We start from the raw sequence: 8560 nt of genomic DNA, 5'->3' as shown, positions 1-8560 counted from the left end.
CCATTATTATTATTATTTTAATTTTTAATTTATTAATTTTTATTTATTAGTATTTATTTTAATTAATTTGATGGAACGTACGTTTTTATTGTCTTGGAGTGGAAAGTTGGGTTTGATTCCAACTTTCCATTTCAAACCATATTTATAGTATTCTTTCCATTGTTCATATGATGAACATGACAGAAAGAAACTTCCAACTATTTGATTTTTATTCTTTTATCATGGGGTGTTAAAATAGTCTTCGTCAACTTTTTCGGCTAGCGTTCGTGCTCGTAGAGGAGAAATTCTTGTCGTATTTCGAGACGGTGTTTTCGGTTAATCTCGCATAAAAAACGAGAATACGTCTTAGAGCAGTACTACGTACGCTTCCGAATCAATTAAATTATTTATTTGAATTTTAGCATTTGTAAGTTGATTTTATCTCTATTATAAAATTAATTAGATTTTAATCACTTTTTTCTATCCCATACTTCATGTTTCTACTAAGATAACAGTTACAATCGCAAATTTATACTATTGGAGAAAAAAAAAAATTATAACCACTTTTGAATTTTTGAAGCCTTCTATATTATTAAAAAAATCAATTTCTTGTGAACTCCTATCTATTATTTATTTTGTTTCAACACTTATCTTATATTTTCAAAATATCCACTAAATTTTCAAATCTTCGCACTAAACCCTCAAGAGCAGAGATACATTTTAAAAACCGAACATTTTTCAATGGCAAATTTTGGAAAAATGGGTAATTTTAATTGGAAACCAGAGATAAATTAGATAATATATTAAATACTATTCTTTATAATTGAAAATAGTGTTTTTAGTCAACATAATATCAAAGGAGATCAAAAACTACAATCAAAAGTGATTTTAATCTTACAAATCCATAATGCTAGGATTTATGAATTTCTTTTTAAATTCTAGATTTATATAAAACAATAAAACTAATATAAAATAATTAAAGATCAGATAGTGAAGTTGTAAGATTAAAATTTATTTGCGATGGTAAAATTAATTAACATTCCTTGGCCAATAATGGTAATTAATTAGTAGTCCAAAATTAAAGGCACGAATTCGAGTGAAGCACCGGATTTAAAAACTTAAAAGAGAAGCGAATATCATGTTATTTTTTTCTCTCAAAAAAATATATATTAAAAATGTGCTGTTTTTCTCAACTATATTTTTATCATAATAAAGCTAGTTCTATCTTAATAAAACATTTATACGAACTTTTATTCGAAAACAAAAACAAAACATATACATTCTCATTCTTACTTAAACACCAACTCATACATAGTCACATACAAGTATACAACTAAAACTACATGCACAACAACATAAACACAAACTCATACAAAGTCACGTACAAACTAAAACTACGCGCACGTACGGCAACATACATATGCATGCATACATTTATACGAAAGAAAGTAAATTTGTACCAATCACTGGCTATCACTCGTCAGTACCGGTGATGCCGGGATCCTCGGCCCTGTCGGGCGCCTCTTTCGGTCGCCCGAAAGTGGGGCCGCCCCCCGCTGCGGCGACGGGGTCGTCGACCTTTTCTTGCTCTTTGTCGATCTGGATCGGCCCCTCGTCCTCCGCCGACCACACGTCCATCTGCGTCCGGTTCTCCCCGCCCGTCACCGACTCATACGTCGTCGGCGTCTGCGTCCCCACCTGCCGTGCCCCCTGCTCCCCTGACATTTTCTTTTTCTTTTTTTTTTTTTTTATTCTTTTATATATATATTTTATATTTTTTTCTTTTATTATTTATTGTATAGGTGGATACTACGAGCCGAGCTCTCTTTATGGGCAGAGAATTGCATGGTTTTGCTTGTGAGTTGAGAGTTGGCACTGCCACGTGGCATTTGGTGTGTTTAATGCGTGCCATGTGGAAGGAGAGCTGATATCAGAGGACACGTGGAAAAGAGGAGTTTTTTACTCACTTGTCCCTTGAGAATCATCTAATTACGAATAAGTCCTCCTAAATTTTGCAGATTCCCCAGAGCCCTGCAGAGGTCCTCTTTTTGACAGTATGGGAAAGCGGTAGCCTAATTGCTGAACAAAATGCGAAGTGATGAAGAAGATTACAAAGAGAATCAGACTTGAATAAAACAACATGAATTCCTTGAATTATTCTTACGATTAGTTGGTAGTTGACAGCTTCTAGAACTCATGTTGATTATGTTTTGATGTGGTGCGGTTTGCTCACAAAGCGGGAACAAATCCTTAAAAGTTCCGTAGCCGAAGTAAAGTAGTGCAGCACATCCCTGTAATCTCTTTTAGACATTTCGTCGAACACTAAACATGCACCTACAAGACTATTCATGCCTCATCAAATTTCTTTCAGGCATTATCTCGAATACCCTGCGGGCAACAACAACCAAAAAGACGAAAGCAAAGTAGTGCAGCAAGTAATCTCTTTCAGGCATTCCGTCCAACACTAAACATGCATCAACAAAACTATTCATGCCTCATCAAAAAAAAACGAAAGCTAAAAAATTGGGTTGAATCTGTCAGACAACCTCAGAGCCAAACCAACCGGCTCACGCAGGTCAGAAACGATCCTCTACAGCAGGAGAGTCGGATGAATCTCAGCCATCAATCACGCTCTGGCTCTGAGGTCATGTTTCATCCACCAGACTTTGTTGCCTGTCTCCTTTACACTCAAGGATACAGTTGTACAACCTATAGAACAGATCCTGTTCAAGTAAGGTCGTGACCTGTAGCTTACTTTTGTTATTATATAAGTTAATGTTTCATTGTTTATTGCCGATGTGGGACTAAAGGAATCAAGACAAGTTATTGGGTACGGGCACGAGAAGGGCGTCCGAAATTTTATCCAAACATAACGGATTTAATCGGATACTAAATGGGTATAGTTTTAGTAATGATTTAAGTTAATATTTGGAATATTATGTATCCGGAAATTTCTTCTTTTTTTTTTGTGCTTGGTTCTGGGTTTGAGTTTATATCATTTGGGTGCAGTTTCGGATTTGCGGTTTTTCAACTGCACGAAACCGACCCGCCGGCACCCGTTAGCCCAAAAGAGTTTATTGGGCCACTCAGAAATACTGCACTAACGTTGGGCCTTTGCCTAGTTTTTGTGAGCCCATTAGGCCCAATGAATGTCTCATACAATTTAATCCTGTTAGCAACAAATTTTACCTCTTTTAATATTACCGCTTATTATTTCTACTCAAAAAAAAAAAAGGGAAAAAAAAAATCTATGGTTGGATCTCCTTGTGTAATTTCACTTACAATAGTAAAAGTCAACTGTATCTATTCAAACACTACATTTAACCCAAGCTAAAGCTTGTAAACAAATCGAACTCATTGCTGAGCGACTTGTAAAGAATTTGTTTAAGAATTTGTTAGGGTAGAGATTATATCTCATAATTATATAAAGTTAACTATAAAGTCTCATCACATAGAAACTATTTATAAAAAAAACATCACAAATTCGTTTTCTTATAAAAATAAGTCTACATTTGTATCTATGTTTTTTAAGATTATGATTCAATTGAATAAGCTTGTAAACATGCAACATGATAACCAAGGTGAGGGAGATAAGGGAGCACGACTTGATAGGACAAAACACTTTGTTCTTTAATGGGATAGTAGCTGGAATATAAACATATATGTGATATTTTACAGAATCTCGCTTTTAGATAAAAGTGCAAAGGCAGATTAAATGAAGGCTCAATATTTATTGCTCGTCACTTAAATAAAAGAACAAATAAATAAAAATAAAAATAGGGGAATAGATTTTACTCGTGATATGATAAACAACAGAAATTAAGAAAAAGAGAAACTTGCTATTCAGTCCAATCAAAAATGGAGAAAAAGATCCTAGATAGTCACCGGATCATCCATTCAAACACTGTGGAAGGGGGTGGTGGGGTAGAGAAAGGAGCTCCCTTCAGTCCAATCAAAAATAGAGATGGATTCAACATAGCTCCCGCATCATCCATTCAGACACCAAGGGACGCTTCTTGGCATTTGGATGAATGAGTCGGCAGCTAATCAAACCCTACATCCACCTATGACTGGACTGAAGGAAGCTCCCTTTTCAACCATTCAGTGTTTTAGCTTTGGAATAATTATTGTCCTGCTTTGTAATAGTTTCTTTACCTGAGAAGTGAAAAACCGTTATTTGGCTACTAAAATTTTTCGAAGTTGTTACTATATAATAATTCGATATAAAGATATCAAGGCTTCCAAACAGTAACATGAAGCTAGAGATTTTGCTACTACTTTAATATTATATTTTTTTTCCCATACCTCTTGCTAAACGGTATGAATAAACTATAACTAAGATAACTAGACCCTCACTTCTAAGCTTAAAACCCTAAAGATGGACAACAAAATAAAACACCCCTTCTTACGCATAGTCAAACTAATTTTGGACCTAAAAAATTAAAGGAAAATAAGAAAAGGAGATGATTGCATATGATTTTTTCGCTTAATTGAAAGATGCACAAATAAACAAAGTTTGATAGCTCAATCTCAGTTGTTCATCACTTTTTATATAAATAGACTAGCAAATGATAGCGTAAAAAGTTGAACAGATTTGTAATTATAGTAAAAAGAGATGAAAGACTGAGATAGAGCTCTCTTTTCAACACTCTTCATCTTCTCAAAGCTCTCTTTCACGTACCCTCTCAAAAATAATATAGAACCGACAGTAGAATATATATATTTGACCTCTAAAATATAGAGATGTCTATAGAATCAACAGTAGAATACGTTTGATCTCTAAAATATAGAAATGTCTCATAACTCGAGAGAGAGAGAGAGAGAGAGAGGAAGTATTTGGTGAGAGAAAGGAGGCTTCCATGCATGAAGCACTTGCCACTCATGGTTATGAACACAGTAGGGGGTCCCTTAAATAACCAACAAAAAGGAAGGGATGACATCACAAGAGTAAAAAAAACATACGAAAAACTTGCAATATACACTTTAATGATGCCTTCTACTACAAGCTTTTATTTGTCTCTTTGCGTTTTATCCTATCTTAAGTTATGCCTAAAGATCAATTTTAAACTTAAATAAGCATGATAAGGAATATGTTCTTAACCACTTAACATCAATTTTATACTTTAAAAATAGTGCAACATGCCACATATCATAAAAAAAAAGTTTGCAGGAATTAATTTGGGTCCTATATGTGTAATAGAATAATATCATTACACCAATTTATCTCACAAATGGCCAAGAAGAAAAAGAAAAGTGTCTAATGTTGCTATATTACATCATTGTACACTTAGCAATTGCTCACCAAAATTGATTAGTAGAACTTAATCTTATTCTAAGTACTAATAGAGGAAACGTTAAGGAGAAAACCATACTTAATGGCATGAGATACAAACAAGGAGATTCAAAAACTACTTGCAAATGCATTTAAAATAAGATATGGTATTACATTTAAAGTAGTTATTCCAAATTTTTCTATTTTAGCTAATTATTTTTTAGATTATATATAGCAACGCAGTAAGAATAGAATTACCATCCATGCCAGATCCTCGTGACAAGCGTAACTCAATTCGCGTGATTGGAGAGGTTGTTTTCGTGACTCAAATACAGCCGAAATTTAACATTCAAACCATGCAATCCTTACTTTAGTAGGCATGTTGGGTGCTAACTTGTAGATCAAGATCCTTATTTTCAGTTATGATAAATTGGCAATCAGATAATTAGAAATTTTATAATAGTTACAAGACATAGTATTGTTTGACAATGTGCTATTTTAAAGTGTTAAAAAACAATTTTGGCAATTTTCTAGAATTACTAGCATAGCATTTAAAATAAAAGGTGTTGTTACATTTATACTAAACATTCTTTTTCTTTTTCTTTTTTCTGGTCTGTTTTTTAAGATTACATGTGGCGCTAGCAAGAATAGGACTACCACCTATAGCAGATGCTTGTGAGTAGCTTAGCTCTATTCATGTGGTGAGAAAGGTTGCTTCCGTGACTCAAACTCAAAGATAGTGTCTTATAGCGTGAATTTTGACGGTGAAATCAAGTAACATCCATTATCATGTGTTAGATTGGCAGAGTCTACATCAAGATTCTTATTTGCGGGATGTTAATCAGCAATCACATAATTAGAAATTTTACAATAGCTTTAAGGCATACTGTTGTAAAATGATGTGCTGTCTTAGAAGTGCCAAGAGATGATGCATTCTATTAATGGTGTACAACTTGCAAATGCATTTGAAATAAGAGATATAATTACATTTACGATAGAAGTTACCTTTTTCCGGCCCTTTTTTTTTAGATTATATACGATACCAATAAGAGTTGAGTTACCAACAATAGCATATCCTTGTGAGTAGGGGTGGCAATCCAGCTCGTTGTTCGCGAGTCAGCTTGTGTTTAGCTCGAAATGAGTTCGAGATCGGCTCGCTCGTTTAGTAAACGAGCCAAACACGAGCTGAATTTTTCAGCTCATTTAATAAACGAGCCGAACACGAGCTGGGGTCAGCTCGCTCGTATTCGGCTCGATAACAGCTCGAATACATATATTTTATATTTATATAATTCATTTAATTTATATTTTTATATATAAATAAATAATTATATATAATATATATTTTTATTATTTTATTTTTAGCAAAATAAAAATATAAATGAGAGCTTAATTATAAAAAGACTCATTTATATGTAAAATTTCAACTATTAGATCAAAGTCTAATAGGTAAAATTTGATAAATTTATTTTTTATATATATTTAATCTAATTATTTTTAATTTATTATTCGTTGGCCAGCTTATGAGCCAGCTCGTGTTCGGCTCGTTAATAAACGAGTATTAACGAGCCGAACANTGTTCGGCTCGTTTAATAAACGAGCCGAACACGAGCCGACCCCAGCTCACTCGTGTTCGGCTCGTTTACACCCCTACTCGTGAGTAGTAGCATTATTCTTGTGATAAGAGAGAACGCTTTCATGACTCAAACTTAACCGCAATGTCTAGTAGCCTAAACTTTAAAGATTAAAACTGGCCATGTAGCACCCTCCCTTAATTAGTAGGTGCTTTAGGCGCTAACTTCTCGACCAAAATCCTCATTTCTTATGGTAAAGTACTAATCACATAAGCAAAAAATTTACAATGAGATCTACAGTGAAAGTGCTCAGTGTTTTGGTATCTATTACAAGTTAATTGAGGCAAATTTTATGTTAATCTGTGTTTCAATATATTTATGCCCTTCTCCTTCTCGCTATCTTTGCAAATTTGTTTTTAGAACAACTTCTCAACTTTGAAAAATTGAGAGGAGCTTTTGATGACGTGGTACGGTTGAAAATCAAAAGAAACTTTTTTATTGCAAAAGCAGAATCTAGATTTAAAGTTTATGTTCCAACTACAGTAAGGAACGTTAACATTGAAAACTTGTAAAGGGGAGTACTTTGCATTAAAATTCTCTTGATGGAAATCCCATATGTAAATATGCATACATGTGATGAGCTCATGGCATGTTTGGTTCTTTTTCACTCAAAGGCTGATATATATATATATAATATATGCCAATATTCTTGAACTCTCAAGAATCATTGTTTGGACAATTGGGTTGAACTTTTCGCTTTGTTCTGGCGTGCACACTCGAGAGAATCGTTGTTTGGATAGTTGGATTGAACTTTCTGCTTTGTTCTGGTGTACGCACTATTTTTCTCAAAAATGCGTAGTTTTTGCTGAAAAGAATATGAATGAACTTTATCAATCAAAAGCAAAATAAGTACAATAAGTGGAGCAGCAAGTTTTCGGCTTTGGTTCTCTTTTGTGGCTCGACCTGATCTTTAAGAATGCTATGACTCTAGTCAAACTTGAAAGGACTAGATTCAATTGGTCTTTGAGTCGGAAAGAAGGAATTCTGGTGATCTGAGACTTCGATCTAAATCTCTAAGGTACCGTTTGGTTCGGGTATAAACAAGAACTAGCTATTACAGGGATAGGTATAAGTATGGGGATAAGAAAAATAGTGTTTGGATGAAAATTGGATTATTTCCGGGGATAAGAACAATTTTAGGTAGTTTTATATAGAAAATGAAGGTGTTGGTGGGGATAACCGAGAACTACTATTTTCGAATAAAAAATTAACGTTTGGATATAAAGGAGGGATAAGGGCCTATTCCTATTCCTATCCCTATTCCCTAACAAAACGCTGCCTGAATAACCAAAGACTTAGGCAAGTAGGCTACTGTAACCTAAACTGTAGCTTTCGGCTGAAATCATATAAACTAAACTAACCTAACCTAACTTCGGTACAAATAGAAGAAAAACTACTATTACTTAAAATCACCTCAAGAGGTTACAAAAAAGGTCTTTGTGTGTTAGTTATGAAGGTTCTTTCAATCATTTGTGCAGTATTTATGGCCTCAACACTTTCACGGTTTGGATAGAATTCCTGATTTGTACTACACATTCTAAATGTCTGTTTAACCCTTTGTATAGTGTAATTAATTTGATAAAATATTATTTTGAAAGTGTCATTAAATAATGTATTATGTAAAATTATTTTCGAGCAACTATTCATTACATTCATTGTATCTAAAAGACAACAA

General features: G+C 33.8%; 1 long non-coding RNA gene across 2 annotated transcripts; it reads right to left on the bottom strand.

Moving 5' to 3' along the window:
* On the bottom strand, nt 1704-2738 carry LOC109709406. 2 transcript variants are annotated; one of them, XR_002216083.1, is made up of 3 exons: nt 2526-2738; nt 2144-2367; nt 1704-2058 (listed from the first exon to the last, which is right to left on the bottom strand). It is a non-coding gene; the product is annotated as an uncharacterized LOC109709406 (long non-coding RNA). The 2 variants fall into 2 exon arrangements; XR_002216084.1 differs by having other exon boundaries at nt 2144-2313.

The sequence above is a fragment of the Ananas comosus genome, linkage group 1 (assembly GCF_001540865.1).
Source record: "Ananas comosus cultivar F153 linkage group 1, ASM154086v1, whole genome shotgun sequence".
In the NCBI taxonomy this organism is placed as follows: domain Eukaryota; kingdom Viridiplantae; phylum Streptophyta; class Magnoliopsida; order Poales; family Bromeliaceae; genus Ananas; species Ananas comosus.
Note: the sequence above shows the minus strand (reverse complement) of the source record. Positions and strands in the feature narration are given on the sequence as shown.